This window comes from Melanerpes formicivorus, unplaced genomic scaffold (genome assembly GCF_026170545.1).
Source record: "Melanerpes formicivorus ecotype bairdi unplaced genomic scaffold, bMelFor1.0.p_v2 SCAF_19, whole genome shotgun sequence".
Taxonomy (NCBI): Eukaryota; Metazoa; Chordata; class Aves; order Piciformes; family Picidae; genus Melanerpes; species Melanerpes formicivorus.
Window position 1 is genome coordinate 3,337,612 of NW_027142371.1, and position 13,731 is coordinate 3,351,342.

Consider the following 13,731-nt stretch of genomic DNA (forward strand, 5'->3'; position numbering starts at 1 on the left):
CCAGCAAGCATCCACTCCTTTAAGAGTTCTTTTTTTGGTTTGGGTGTGTGGTTTTTTGGTGTTTGGGTTTTTGGTTGTTGGGTTGTTTTTTTTTGTTGTTGTTGGTTGGGGTTTTTTGTTCTTATTGAAACTGTTGGGAGAAAAAGAAAATATTTTCCTATTTGTGTAAAAGCTCACACTTAAAACTGGAGGTTTCTGTGAAAACCGCGTTTCAGTTTCTTGTTGAAAAGATGATGTATTCAGGAAGAAGATATTTCCTGTGCAAAACAGCATTCAGCTGAAACCTAACTTCTCTCCAGAAAATGTGACACAAAAGCAGAGGGCTAATCCTACTCTGTCCTTACAATAAAAGCAAAAGTTGAGCTACTTTTGCTGTACTAACTGCAGGCTCGTCAAATAAAAGAACAAATACCTTGGACCTCGTCATAAAATGGTACATTTGGCAACACTGAAAGGCCTGTAGACCTCGGGGATTTGGTTTCATTTATATTCCAGCTCATTTACACACCTTTCTTGACATATAAAAGGGGATATTTTGTGCAAATCAGAATTAGGCCATGAAGAAATGCTTGGATATTAGTAGAACATGACAGGCCAGTGCTGAGATCACAATGTGCTCTTAATTTATTTTCCTCTGCATTCTTCACACCCTGCACGTCACTCATTTTTGACAGCAGGCGATGACTGTTTAGCTCTTCCTAGCAAGTGGCAAGATCTCCCTGTGCATTTTGAGTGTTGAGGAAAGTGGAACACTTTGTCCAGTGCTTGAGTATGTGGAGGAAATGCCACACTGGGGTGTGCAAGCAAATGGCTGCCCGGTCCAGAAGCCCTACACAGCTGGACAAAGTCCCTGACACAACCCCAGTGAGCTGATGGTATTTGGGGAGCTGCAGTTTTTTCTTGTTTGGTAAACTTCATGTCCTCTTCCAGTCACTTGTACTTTCTGGTTTGTACATAGCAATAGTTAGTGTTTGGATTTAAAACGTTGTATGAGGATGTTTATGTTTGCAAGAAAATTCATTTCTAAAGAAAATATTATCAATCACGTTATATTTTGAGTAGCTGCATTTACAACAGCATCTGAACATTCACCCTAAAGTGTACAAACAATTGTCACAGAGGGAAAACATTTCTTCTAACTTATTGCTTGATATTTAAAGCTATTGTCTGGTCTGCTCTGGGTGGGTGTGGGGGGGGAATAAATCACATGAACCTCTCCTTTGGCCCTTTTAAAATCTGCACAGCCTGAAATTCCCATCACAGCATGCCTTTACCTGTGTTCCGGCAGGTCTGGCAGGACTACTCTGAAGGATGTTCCTGACTTGAGAGAGGTTTTTTTCCTCAGGATCCTGAGCTCCTATCAATCACATCTTTTCCTGGGCTGGAAGGCTGTGAATTGAGGTAATGTTCCCAAAGCATTGTCATGTAAATGAAGCATTCGTTTTATTTCCTGCCATATGAAGGCCACTGAGAAGGTGGTCAGCTGTGTTAGAGGATGCCATAACTCATCTTATATAAATGGCCAAAAAAAGGGCTTCTTGTTACACATGATGGCATGGTCCCATCAGGCTCCAGAGGCTTTGGTCCTTCCCCTTTTTATTCCTCTGTTCACAGGAACATGTTCAATCACAGAGATGTTCTCTCGTTTGCTGTGGATGTGTTACCAGTTGGGATACCTAATCATTACCAATTTGCAGATTGCCTTGAATGTCTTATTAAGGTTCCTGCACAATGATTGATCATAATCAAAAAATTAATCACCAATCAGCCCTGGCAATTAACATTAGCAACTCTATTTGCATATATCTGAGAATTTATGCTGCTGCTGGAAGAAGGGCCTTTTGCTGCATGTTATTGATTAGGGGAGAAGAGCTAGGTACTTCTATTACTGGGACATTAGGTTTTATTAGATAGGGTTGCTAATAAGTAAGAAATGAAAGGGTATTTCTGAAGTCTGCTGCAGCATGGGCGTCTTCAGGTGTCTGTCAGGAATTTCTTAAATCCATCTACTGAAATTTCCTACATATTGCAAAGTGGGCTATTGTGCTTTAAAGAAGCTTTGACTTTTGGCCCTCATTCACTGCAGATGCTTTAAATATCCATTATGAGAAAAAAACACTTCATAGTATCAGCCTAGATTGTGAGATTTACATTACAAGAAGTTGTTTAATAGGAATAGTTATTTACTGTTATGAATAAAAAATGTTCAGGCCTGCAATTAATTTGACTGATTGTGCTATTTAAACTCTGAAGAACTGCACAACAAAGTGGCTGACATCAGTCTCCACTTTTCAGTGGGTAGATCTTGTTTAATGAATATATAATCTTTCTTTACATTTCTTTCTTAAGCTGATATTTTTATTAATACATTTGTAAAGAGAGGTTTATTATCCATATCATCAACACTGATTTTTGTCTCCATGATGCCTTAAAATCACTTATAGAGTAGCACATCTGTTTAAAATGTTATGAGTCTTGCCCCTTTTTCTGATGTTTAGAATCTTTTTTTTGCACCATAGCTTTAGGTTTTGCTTCAACAGCCTTCAGTGTCTCTCATACCTGCTGCTATAATTGCAGCTACATGAGAATGCACAATCTGCCATCATAAATTCAGAGCTGGTTCTCATTTATAGCTGCTTAAAGATTAGGAACAAATTCATTTAAGGCAATATGGAAAGTGATAACAGTTTATCCTCTTTAGCCATTGTGGCAATGATAGCAGAATTGAATCCATTTCCACTAACCAGAGAGGGTCAACTTTTGAAATCAAAGAGTTGCATTGAAAACACAGGCTGACAAAACCCAACATTTCCCTCTCTAGTTCCTGATTGCAAAAGGTAGAAGAATTCAAAAGATATTTTCTTTCTTTCTTTCTTTTTTCCTTTCTTTTTAAATTTGCCTTCTTTTGATCAATTTTAATTTTCAGTTGTAGCTTTATTGCAAGCTCAAAATCTTTGTAGCCTGTAAAGGGTTTTGAAAGAACCTCTTCTGCTCAATCTATAAAACCCTGCTCTGATTTTTTAAACTAAAAAGTCCTCTCTTTAAAATATATGAATAAATCTTGAAATACTATTCTTAACATAGCTAGATTGGTTTATGTTCTGATGTCAGCTCTGGGCTTATCTCAGTCTTTCCTGAACAAAGATTGTTGGATTTATCTTGCTGTGTATACTGATCTGTTTTGCAAGCTTTGAATTTCTATGTCCTTCGTGTCATTAATGTCTCTTTCAAAAGACACTTCATTTTCCTCCCATTGATGAATTCTGAAGCTGAGTTGAAATGGGAAGAGAATCAGACCCCAGCTCCTACACAATGACTAGACCCCCCATTTCAACCCAATAATGGTATTAAAGAAGTCTCAAATCTTATTCTTTTTTCCAGTGAGCACTAAGTGACCTGAAAAGAGACTATCACCGAATCCCAACTATCCCAGTTGAGATCTGGGATTAACCAGTTACAACATCTGCTTTTAGCTGAAGTTAGTTGGTAAACATGAGATCTTGTCACAGCAAAGTTCAGGGGTTAATTGAAATCAGGGAGGCATAACCCATTCAATTGTCCCATTAATTATGCCCAGCTCCTGTCTCCTTCCTCCACCCTCCCATCAACATCAGCCTCCGACCGCTGGCTGCCGGCCGAGGGGGAGCGCAGTCGCTGTCCCGCTGTCATTCTGCTTGATGGCCGGGAGATGTTTAACAGCCGAGTCACTTGAGCCGATTAAAAATGCTTGCAACAGGGGGAAGGGGTACGTGTGTGCGAAGAGGGAGTTGGTGACATCCCCATACATCATCCCCCCCGCCCTAATGTGACCAGTTTTTGCTGAAAGCCGGTAATGCTTTGAGATTTATGGCAGGTGTGCTTTGCTGCGTGCAGAGCTGTGGCTGGGAAAACTGGGGAGGCGGCGACTGGGATCCGGCAAGGCTGGTAGGGATTTCTGGCAGTGCTTTTATTAGGATGGTCTTTATGCTGCAAGAGTTTTTATTGCATTGGGCAAGTAATATATTATGGTTAAAACAGATGAATTTCCTTTCTTCTTTCACCAAACTGATGTGAACTGTGGGATTTTGCTAGAAAGTATTAATTAGCAGATGTTTGTTGTGATGGTTGCTTTCACCAGGGTTTCTGCAGTCAGCAGTTACTCACTGTTTACCTTACAGTAACAGGACAAGCACAGCAGATTTCAGAACTGAAGGAACATTAAAATATTCAATGAGGCCTGAATTTTATAAACTTACTCTGACCTTGGGGGACAGAAAAAGGGAAAAAAGAGAAAATCTCCATTGCCTTTAGCAGGAGCTGGCTTGGATAAGGAGAAAAAGTTGTCTTCCCAATGGGATAGTTTCAGAGTTTTGAGCATAAGGATGGAAAATAACTTTGAGATGTATCACTTAGAGCTAGGTGGTCTGTTAGTGTCTGTAAAACTGGGATGCTCAGATAATGAGTCTGAAAATTCTTACCAAAGTTACATGAGCTGAAACTTAATCTTAATGAATATTAAGCAACAGGCCTGCAAAATCCCTTCCACCTTTTTCTCACAGCCTTCCTTTGTATTCCAGCCAGCCTGGCAATGAGACTCTAGTCCTTGACCAGTTTCTGCTGTTGGCTGTCCATACAACACCCAGTGCCATGTCCCTTGGGAAATGCAGCCCAGAGACAGGACCCTGCTGCCATGTGCTGCACAAACCCAAGACAAAATCACCTCTGGTCTCAAAGTTTTATTCTCCAATTTTAATCTGCTGGTTTATCTAGGTTCAAGTGACTGTTACTCATCCCCCTGTGGGAAGAAACCAAGAGTGTTACAACCTGAAATGAGTCCTCGTTCTGGACACAAGAAAGCTTACAAATCACCCAAATGAATCTTATGAATACTTCTCCAATATCTTCATCATCCCCTAGAAGTCACAATGTAACAGTGCTAGGAGGATTTTTTTTCCCCTGTAAGCATGTTAAAGTGCAATATCCTTGTATCTCCTTTCAAAAAGGCCAAAGAAAACCCCAAACTGTTGAAATCTTGTTAATGAGAACTGATGTTTTTTTTTAATGTCACAGCCTTTATTAGTTTAAAATAGATATACAAATGGAAAAAACTCTTTAAAATTTGCTTGTTTTCATAGCCAGCATTTTCTGGTTTTGTTTTTGTCTTTTGGTGGTGGTTTGGTTTGGTTTGGTTCTGTTGTTGTGGGCGGTTTTGTTTGTTTGTTTGTTGTGTAACCAAGAAGTGATCAAAGTTGCCTGGTTTTCCTTTATTCTAACATGAAATTGTTACATTGGAATGTGACTTCATTTTTGTTGAGCAACTAAAAATGATCATTTCTGTTTCCTAGAGCCAATACTTCATAAAAGCTTCTCCTCTGATAGGGTGACAGCCTATATGTACACAATACACAACCATGAAAGGTGTTTTCTAGATAATTTATGTGCCCAAGCCATATACTGAGCCCATGCACTACCGAGGAGGAGAAGCTAAATCAATCAAGAGTGATTTCCAGTGAACAGCCATTTCACATCTACCACCCATTTGCTCTTGGCTGGCTGAGAAATGAAGCAATTTAAACCTATTGGGTCATGCTGAAATGGGGGCCAAAGTCTTATCAATGTGCTGCACACAACTGAGCCTCATTTCATCTTCATTTTGAGAGGTCTCTGGGCTGCAGCAGTTCTCCATAGCCCAGCAGTGTCTCTGGCTTTGCATAGTGGCTTCCTGCCTGCTGAGCTGATGCCAGCGGTGAGGAAAACAACTTTTTGGTGAGAAGAGGGAGCCTCTAGATTTGAACTTTTATTTGGTCTGCTGCAAAATACAGAGGAAAACAAAATTAGTCTTCAGTTGTAATGGGGATAGGAAGATAAGCTTGAGAAATCCAAGTTTGCTGTGGAATATGAGATGGAAAAGTAAATGTTTTCCCTTCACTTGGTTAATGTTTCATATAGTCTTGGAAACATTCCACTGCCTGACCCTCATCTTTTCAGGTTATTTCCACATCTGTCTCAAAGCCATACCCTCCTCAAATGGACCAAGCAGTTAGTTTCTTAGTTGAAATAATAATAATAAAATCTAAGAGCACCCCAAGTGTGCTGAAGATCCCCACAGCTCACTCTCACTACAGAAGAGAGGACCTGGAAGGGTTCAGACACTATCCCGCGCTCACAGGCAGGAGTAACACACGGCATGTGCTCACCATTGGGTTTTCCTGTTTCTTGTTGCTCCATATTAAACATGAAATTCCATATGGACCTTTTAATGGTTGCTTGGAAATTGGCTGGCTGTCACCCCTGAGGGCTGAATTGGCATTCTGCACCTGATTGTGTTTCTCCCGTCTCCTCCCACAGGACAAGTCAAAGGTTATGGTTCAGAGGAGAAGGAGTTTGTTAACAGCAGGTTATCCTCAAGCTGGGGGGAGGCTGTTTCTCTTTAATAACAAGGGTAGGTTATGCATGGATGTAAATAGCTGGAGTTTATGTATGTGAATTTGGGAATCTGATCCAAAATAAACTGACATGAAAAAGAAAGATTGAGGCTGACCCCACAGTAAGCTGTTCTCATCCTAAACATTGGCAAGAGCAAAGCACAGCAAACAGAAATGAAGAAGCAGTTCAGAGCTAGGCACAAATTTCCATCCACATCTTTTTTGAACAGTAACACTGCTGAATACCTTTTTGGAACTTCAGAAATTGAAATATTTTCAATGTCTCTTGCAGTGTTCTCTCCAGCAGTGCTACTCCCTCACTGGGCTGCAACACACAGAAGTGACTTAACCAACTGGTCTTCAGTGGAGCCAGCTCATGAGAGTAAGAGGCCATAGAACTCTTCTCCATCCTGTTTTGGTCCAAGTTCCTCAGCCAGTATCACTGTACCACATTTTGCTCTTCATATGCACAAGCTCTCCTAAGGTGAGTCCATACCAGCTTCTATGTGGTGGCATGAAGCTCTGGCCTCTGTTTCCTTAATTACATGTGTGTTAGTGGCTAACAATGCTACTTCCTTCATTTCACGGTCAGCAATTCAAGCAGAAGTGGTCAAGGTCCAGATCCCTGGTATGTGATTCTCCTGAGGGGGCTGGGCTTCTCTCTGTCAGCCAGGGTCACACAGGATGGTTCATAGCAAATAATTGTACCTGAATCTTCCAAAATGCAGGAAGGACACAGACCTGATGGAGCAGGTCCAGAGGAGGGCCGTGAAAAGGATCAGGGGGCTGGAACACCTCTGCTACAAGGACAGGCTGAGGGAGCTGGAGAAGAGAAGACTCTGGGGAGACCTAATAGCGACCTTCCAGTACCTGAAGGGGGATACAAGAAGGCGGGAGAGGGACTGTGTACAAAGACCTGCAGTGATAGGCAATGGTTTGAAATTAGAGAAGAGCAGATTTAGATTGGATGTTAGGGAAGAGTTCTTTACAATGAGGGTGGTTGAGCACTGAAACAAGTTGCCCAGAGAGGTGGTTGAGGCCCCATCTCTGGAGGTATCACAGTATCACTAAGGTTGGAAGAGACCTCAAAGATCATCGAGTCCAACCTGTCACCACAGACCTCATAACTAAACCATGGCACTAAGTGCCACGTCCAATCTCCTCTTGAACACCTCCAGGGATGGTGACTCCACCACCTCCCTGGGCAGCACATTCCAATGACAAATGACTCTCTCCATGAAGAACTTTCTCCTCACTTTGAGCCTAAACTTCCCCTGGTGCAACTTGAGATTGTGTCCCCTTGTTCTGGTGCTGGTTGCTAGAGAGAAGAGACCAACCCCTTCCTGGCTACAACCACCTTGCAGGTAGTTGTAGAGAGCAATGAGGTCACCCGGTATTCAAGGTGAGGCTCGACAAGCCTCTGGACAACCTGATCTACTTGAGGATGTCCCTCTTCTACACAGGGGGGTTGGACTAGAGATGACCTTTAGAGGTCCCTTGCAGCCTGGGTGATTCTATGAAAATACATCACATTGCCTGGGGGTGTTCAGCCTTTCAATGCCTGCAGTGTTCTTCACACAGGAGGAGTGGGTAGGAGACCAAGTGCCAGCATCTGCTATTGAGTCTAAGCTGCTGAAGTATGACTCTGCAAATTATTTCAATAAATCTGCTCTCTGAATTTTAGTTAGGGAGACAGAAGTCTGTCCTTTGTTCTGGGTCATACCTTGGGAAACAATGGTGAGCAGTTAGAAGCAGTATTGAATTCCAAATGCTTAGAAATCATGAGTCAGGTTTTCCAAACCTTGGAAATAATGACATGGAGTTGTAAAAGGAATCTTTTGAGATGTGTCTTGTTTCTGCTTTCTCAACTTTTTTTTTTGGGTGCAATTGGTTTACTTGTGAAGCATTCAAACAGAAATAGACATGGTTTCTAAGCTTGCTTTTGAAGATGACACCCTGCATCTGACATATTCCTGTGTTCTAGATCTGGGCTTCAACAGCAAGACCAAACATTCCTGATAAAGTTATACGTGCTAATACATGCAGACTCCCTGCCAAGTTCATATCCCCCACAATATGCAAGGAGCATCAGAAGTGAAAAGTAAATTAAATCTGTCACTGTTTCCTAGTTCCATGCTAGAGGTTGCACAAGTTTAAAGCAAATGTAGATTATGGCCAAATTCTGTTACACTGGTTTCATTCAGGGTCACTGCTCTCAGCTAGCCAGTAATGCCCGCTCTAGCCACCAGGCAGGATCACCAAGAATTCAAGATAGGTAAGAAATAATTAATAACATTTAAAAATCTGTCTTCTGCATTTCTGTAGGGGTTTCCTTACTCTGATTTCCAATTTCTTGCTTTCAAGTTTTCATAGTTTGCTTTTAATACCTTTTCTTTCAATTGTGCCAGCTGAAACTTAAAGTAAAGCTGAGATTGAGAACAATCACCTGACGGCTGAGGCCATTAGTGTTGGGCATCTGGATATCTGTGACATGGTCACTGGGATTAACAAAATCACTAGAATTGGCAGCTAAGGAGATGTTGGTTGCTGGAGAAGAGAAGGCTCAGGGGTGACCTTATTGCTCTCTCCAACTCCCTGAAGGGAGGCTGTAGCCAGGTGGGGGTTGGTCTCTTCTCCCGGGCAACCAGCACCAGAACAAGAGGACACAGTCTCAAGCTGTGCCAGGGGAAGTTTAGGCTGGATGTTAGGAAGAAATTCTTCATAGAGAGAGTGATTGCCTGTTGGAATGGGCTGCTCATGGAGGTGGTGGAGTCACCATCACTGGAGGTGCTTAAGAGGAGACTGGATGAGGCTTTTGGTGCCATGGTTTAGTTGATTAGATGGTGTTGGATGATGAGTTGCACACGATGACCTCAAAGGTGTCTTCCAACTTGGTCTGGTCTATTATAGTTATAGTTGTCTAGTCTAGTCTAATCAATCTCCTCTAGCTCTATGTGACTTTCTCATAAGACTGTTGTTGGATTCCAAAGGTCTTTAAAAAAGCCTGGCAGCCAATTCTGATGGGCTTTCTTTTATTATGTGTTCTTTGTAATGTGTTTGCACACAGACAAGCCAAATCTAGCTACAGACACAGTTTTCATCCTGGAGCTGGTTTTCACTTGGCCAGAGGATTGCCCCATCTTTGCTCTGTCCTGCCTCCATGACATTTGTGTGCTACTCTCCAGAACATACAAACAGAAAGTGTTCAACCCTCACTGCAGGGAGATTGCTCTGACATTGTTACTGCAAATAAGCTTCACTTTACTTTAAAGGTAGTTATAAACCTTTATGGCTACTTATGTCATAATTGCTTCATGGAGTTTGGTGAAGTTTGCGGGAGTTTGGCTGCTCCAAGGATCCACACCAGGGTTTTTAGGGAAGTTTTATAAAAACATGTATTCCAGTTGGAACCTATAATTGAGATAATCTTGCAAAATCTGTGTAGTTTACTGACCTGACAGAGTGAAAACAGCTTTTTGGAAGCCTCGCCATATGAAATATTCCAGCCCTTGTATTGTTCTTGCCAGTGATGTGCAGATGGATTTCCTTTGAAATATAATGGCTATCCAGGTGCAGACTCCACTTTTCATGCTCAAGGATTTCCATCAGTTTAATAAGATTCTTTTAAGTTACAGTATCAGCATCTCCTGACCTGAGCTATTGGTCAGTGCACTGCATGTGTGGTACTGGTGGAATCAGAGAGGAAAACAAACACTGCTCAGTCCTCTTTGACTGCAGACTTTTTTTTCCTGAGGATGGTGACTGAGATGCCACTTGGTGTCCACTCTGGCAGTCACCCTCTGCTGAGACACATCTGGCCCAAGAGAGCTGTACTGAAATTCATTTGGACTTTTCTGAGAGCCAAGCAAGGGCCTCTTTTATCACAGTATCACAGTATCACCAAGGTTGGAAGAGACCTCAAAGATCGAGTCCAACCTGTCACCACAGACCTCATGGCTAGACCATGGCACCAAGTGCCACGTCCAATCCCCTCTTGAACATCTCCAGGGACGGTGACTCCACCACCTCCCTGGGCAGCACATTCTAATGACAAATGACTCTCTCTGTGAAGAACTTTATCTTCACCTTGAGTCTAAACTTCCCCTGGTGCGACTTGAGACTGTGTCCCCTTGTTCTGGTGCTGGTTGCTAGAGAGAAGAGATCGATGCCCTCCTGGCCACAACCACCTTTCAGGTAGTTGTAGAGGACAATGAGGTCTCCCCTGAGCCTCCTCTTCTCCAGGCTAAACAATCCCAGCTCCCTCAGCCTTTCCTCATAGGGCTTGTGCTCAAGGCCACTCACCAGCCTTGTTGCCCTTCTCTTTTTTCCCTTCTCTTTTCCTTGCAAGGATCAGAGCAACAAAATTATAATAATAATTATGATTATGATAATGCTAATTAATAATAATAGTAATAATAATGTATAACCTGTCTCCCCTACCATTCTGACATGCTGAGTGGCAAAACTCTGATCAAGTCTTTAAAGTGAAGTGAAAACAGGAGCTTTGTTATGAAAGCAGGGCTGTGAACTTCTTAACTCTCGCAGTGCTCCTGGATGTGCCTCTTCACACTGTACACAGCTGCTGAAGGCTTCCAGGGACTGTGGGTGGTGGGTGAGGAAAGGGAAAGAAGTGGTTTAGCTATGCACAATATTTCCCATAAGAAATAAAGCAATAGAGTCTCACCTCACTGCCTGTTTTTCCACATATATTGAGACAGGAATGTATTTATATAACCCTATTAAAAGGGAACACTCGGTAGCAAACTTGTCCTTAAATAGCTACTGTTCTGCATACTCCAGTCTCCAAACTCCTCAATTTCAACTCACACCCACTTACATTCTTTTGACATATTCCTCAGGTTTTTTTGTGACTTTGGGGTCAAATCCAAAACTTTCTGGAAGCTGTGGAAAGACACTCAGTGAATTCTGTGGAATTTGGATACTACTCTGAGAGCTCTGATGCCATGGTGATAGATGCAATAAATTGCATAGACAAAACTTGCCCATTTGGGGCTAGCTTCATTTCTACAGAAATAAATTAAACCATTGCTATTGACTGCCACAGGAATCAGTTCTGCCCCCCCCCCCCCCCCCTTCCCTGGTGGTATTTAAGCAGCTCTCAAAAAAATGTCACAAACAAGGGGAATATCTTTATCTCCCATTTACAGGTGAATAAACTTAGCTAAGGAACCACAATTAAGCCTTCAAGTTGGGCAGTGCAGAAGAGTTAGAATTAGAGCCAGATACCAGTCCCTGGACCACCCAGTGGAAAACAAAAAGTGAGTCTATTAGTTATGAGCAGTCTCAGATTGTCTCTCTGTGCTACTAGTTCCTACTGATGCCAACAGGAGTGAAGAGCAACCAACATCTTCTTATAAATCACTGAGAGTTAATAACCTGAGCAGCCCTTCAGAAGAAGATTGTTTTTACCACCCAGATGCATCATTTCATCCTTTCTCCCCCTGTTCATATTTTCCCTTTGACTCCTGTTATTTTGGTTCCATTTAGCAAATACATTCTTGGGTTGTTGTGTTTTTTTTCCCCCTCTGTCCCTCCAGCCACCTTAGTCTGCCTTCTTTTTTTTTCTCCCTTCTTTCCCTTAAAAACTTTTTTTCCTCATTCAGTGCACTAAGTGGATTTACAACCCATTTAGGCGGCTTACAGCAGCATTGCTTTTACAGTTCAGAGGTAGAAGGGCCATAAAAAGATTTACAGTTACAGCAAGAGTTGGTTGCATGGAAGCTCGAGATCCAAATTAGACAAAGGGAGCAGGGCTGTGTGAGTGGCCAGTAAAAGAAGCTTGGAAACAAAAACAAATGAAACTGCTGTTAGAGGAGGAGGTTGGGGTGGGGGCAGAAAAGGAGGAGGAAAAGTTGCCTGTTAACTTCACATTACTATTGCAACAGCTCTGTTAATTCTCTTACATAAAGCCTTTTTTCCTCCTTTTCTTTTTTTTTTTCCCTTTCCTTTTTTTTTCCCTTTCTCAGTGTTGTTGTTGGACAGATTTCCTTTGCAAACACAAATCTCAAACTGGAGAGCAGTGGCTTCGCACAGTAGTTGAGATTCCAAGGCAGATATTCCCAGGATGTTGGCAGTTGCTTTTGCTGCTGTTGAGACTCCAGGATACAAACTCCAGACAATAAAACCAAGTGGCTGAAGGAATGGGACCAGTCAGAATGGAGGACTTCAGGTGGCATTGCATGAGGATAATGTGGCATTTAAAAGAAGCTAGAGACTGAGAAATAGATTTTATCCTCTCCCCCACTAGATTTTTTTTTCTGCTGACTTCAAAAGAAACAAGACCAGACTTGACCAAATCCATAACAAGCTGAAGCAAAAGGGAGATTTGCCACTGACATTACAGGAACATGTCAGGGCACAGAGAGAGGCTGGTGTCTGCAGAATATTGAGGGCTGCATTCTGTGAGATTCAGACCCTAAGCCATTCCAGGGAGATGTTTTTGTGGCCTTCCAGTACTTAATAGGGTCCTACACAGAAACAGGGGAGGGACTCTTCATCAGGGAGTGTACTGATAGGGTAAGGGGTGATGGTTTTAACTGAGAGAGGGAAGATTTAAATTAGATATTAAGAAGAAATTTTTTACTGTGAGTATTGTGAGACAGTGGAACAAGTTGCCCCGAGGAGCTGTGGATGCCCCCTCCCTGGAAGTGTTCAAGGCCAGTTTGGATGGGGCTTTGGGGAACCTGGTCTAGTGGAAGGTGTTGCTGCTCACTGGTAGGTGGACTAGATGATCTTGAAGGTCCCTTCCAACCCATACCAGTCTATGATTTTATGATTCTGTCAGAACTGTGTACAGAAACCATTTTAGAAAGCAATGTGTTCTTTACAGGCAGCCTGAGAAGATGCCACCTTTGTTTGAATGTACAGTTGTGTCTGGCTGGGTGATTAGAGCCACATCTCTGCAGTTCTGGTAGGCTGAGCTGGTTTTGTTACAAGCCAGCCACATTTTGGGTTCCACATAATCTGTGCAATGGCACTGCACCTGTTCTAACAGGCCTTTTTGAGGGCTCTGGGCTTAACAGTTCAGGGAATGTGCCATGCTAATGCAGCAACAGTGCTTGAGACTGGTTGGGGTGCAGGTTGGGGTGCAGGTGGAGCAAGCACCAGGTGATCTGCACTTATCTGCAGAGGTGCAATGGTACTGATGATCCTATGCTCGAGTGTTAACTCCACTTTGTCAGACTTCTGTTGTACCTATGGAAGAATGCAGAGTGGAAGCAGTCGTGAACAAGCTGTACACACAAAAAAGGCAGCACTTGCACGGTTTGCTCTAAATGCCAATACTTTTGAATTGTTTTCCCTCTCT

At 42.4% G+C, this 13,731-nt stretch overlaps 1 long non-coding RNA gene across 2 annotated transcripts in view; it reads left to right on the forward strand.

Moving 5' to 3' along the window:
• Window positions 1-1,294: 1,294 nt before the first annotated feature.
• LOC137446838 (uncharacterized) overlaps window positions 1,295-13,731 on the forward strand; it is a 35,035-nt gene continuing 22,598 nt past the window's right edge. For both annotated transcript variants that reach the window (XR_010988733.1, XR_010988734.1), the window contains exons 1-2: window positions 1,295-1,401; window positions 6,697-6,888. This is a non-coding gene — a long non-coding RNA (uncharacterized lncRNA). The remainder of the gene's footprint in view (window positions 1,402-6,696; window positions 6,889-13,731) is intronic.